Source organism: Petromyzon marinus, unplaced genomic scaffold (assembly GCF_048934315.1).
Source record: "Petromyzon marinus isolate PM22_M1 ecotype Great Lakes invasive population unplaced genomic scaffold, UKy_Petmar_22M1.pri1.0 PM_G_Scaffold_6, whole genome shotgun sequence".
NCBI lineage: Eukaryota > Metazoa > Chordata > Hyperoartia > Petromyzontiformes > Petromyzontidae > Petromyzon > Petromyzon marinus.
In genome coordinates, this window is record NW_027423013.1 from 1355001 (window position 1) to 1357500 (window position 2500).

Here is a 2500-nt window from a genome sequence, read left to right on the forward strand (position 1 = left end):
GAAATCCCTCGGAATGGGAAAACGGGTCATTTTCGTGTCGCCACATTGCATACGAACCGCATGAAACTTCCAGAGGCATTTGCAGCAGGAATGCATGTGCACTCAAAAAAGTGAATATTTCTCACGGATAGACCCCGTGATACGCTAGAAATTGGCGGGGATGTCTCTCTTGTGGCTCACGGGGCTGTTAGGGTGGCACAGAAATCCCTCGGAATGGGAAAACGGGTCATTTTCGTGTCGCCACATTGCATGCGAACCGCATGCAACTTCCAGAGGCATTTGCAGCAGAAATGCATGTGCAGTCAAAAAAAAATTGATATTTTTCACGGATAGACCCCGTGAAACGCTAGAAATTGGCGGGGATGTGTCTCTTGTGGCTCACGGGGCTGTTCGGGTCGCACAGAAATCCCTGGGAATGGGAAAACGGGTCATTTTCGTGTTGCCACATTGCGTACGAACCGCATGAAACTTCCAGAGGCATTTGCAGCAGGAATGCATGTGCACTCAAAAACTTCTATATGTTTCACGGATAGACCCCGTTAAACGCTAGAAATTGGCGGGGATGTGTCTCTTGTGGCTCACGGGGCTGTTAGGGTGGCACAGAACTCCCTCGGAATGGGAAAAGGGGTCATTTTCGTGTTGCCACATTGCATAGGAACGCCATGAAACTTCCAGAGGCATTTGCAGCAGAAAGGCACGTGCACTCAAAAATTTTAATATTTTTCACGCATAGACCCCGTCAAACGCTAGAAGTTGGCGGGGATGTCTCTCTTGTGGCTCACGGGGCTGTTAGGGTCGCACAGAAATGCCTCGGAATGGGAAAACGGGTCATTTTTGTGTGGCCACATTGCATAGGAACGGCATGAAACTTCCAGAGGCATTTGCAGCAGGAATGCATGTGCACTCAAAAACGTCTATATTTTTCACGGATAGACCCCGTGAAACGCTATAAATTGGCGGGGATGTCTCTCTTGTGGCTCACGGGCGCTGTTAGTTAGGGTCGCACAGAAATCCCTCGGAATGGGAAAAGGGGTCATTTTCGTGTTGCCACATTGCGTACGAACGGCATGAAACTTCCAGAGGCATCTGCAGCAGAAATGCATGTGCACTCAAAAACGTCTATATTTTTCACGGATAGACCCCGTGAAACGCTAGAAATTGGCGGGGATGTGTCTCTTGTGGCTCACGGGGCTGTTAGGGTCGCACAGAAATCCCTCGGAATGGGAAAACGGGTCATTTTCGTGTTGCCACAATTGGCATACGAACGGCATGAAACTTCCAGAGGCATTTGCAGCAGAAATGCATGTGCACTCAAAAACGTGAATATTTTTTCACGGATAGACCCCGTCAAACGCTCGAATTTGGCGGGGATGTTTCTCTTGTGGGTCACGGGGCTGTTCGGCTCGCACAGAACTCCCTTGGTCCACCTGATTCGTGCATACAGGCAGCAACTAAAACTCTGTAAACCTGCTGTGAGGACATCTAAACAGTGGACCAGTGAGGCTGTGGAAGATTTGCGGGCGTGCTTAGACTGTACTGACTGGGATATGTTCACGACTGCTACCAATAGTCTGGATGAACTCACAGAGGCTGTGTACATCAGCTTCTGTGAGGACTGCTGTATCCCAACACGTACCAGGGTGAACTTTAACAACAACAAGCCCTGGTTCTCAGCAAAGCTCAAAAGGTTGAGGTTGGAGAAGGAGGAAGCGTTTAGGAGTGGGGATAGAGACAGATTCAAGGAGTCGAAGAACAGGTTTAGCAAAGCGGTGAGAGAGGCTAAACGACTGTACTCAGAGACACTAAAACACCAGTTCTCTACTAACGACGCTGCTTCTGTCTGCCAAAGGGCTCAGGCACATCACCAACTACAAACCCAGAGCGCCCCACACCACTAACGACTCCCGCCTAGCCAACGACCTGAACGAGTTCTACCGTAGATTTGAAAGACAATTGGACTGTCCTGAACCACCCCTTCCCACCCAAGAGGCCCCATCCCCCACCCATACTACAGAAACGACTCTCTCCTTTCAGGAGGGAGAAGTTAATGGGCTTTTCAAGAGGCAGAATCCACGCAAAGCAGCCGGGCCGGACTCTGTCTCTCCAGCCACCCTCAGGCACTGCGCTGGCCAGCTGTCTCCGGTGTTCACCAACATCTTTAACACCTCCCTGGAGACATGCCATGTACCAGCCTGTCTCAAGTCCTCCACCATCATCGCTGTGCCCAAAAAGCTAAGGCCAACAGGACTAAATGATTACAGACCGGTCGCCCTTACATCTGTGGTAATGAAGTCTTTTGAGCGCCTGCTCCTGGCACACCTCAAAGCCATCACAGACCCTCTCCTGGACCCCCTTCAGTTTGCCTACAGAGCCAACAGGTCTGTGGACGACGCAGTTAACATGGCCCTCCACTTCACCCTACAGCTTGTGGACGCCCCAGCATCCTACGCCAGGATCCTGTTTGTGGACTTCAGCTCTGCCTTCAACACCATCATCCCTG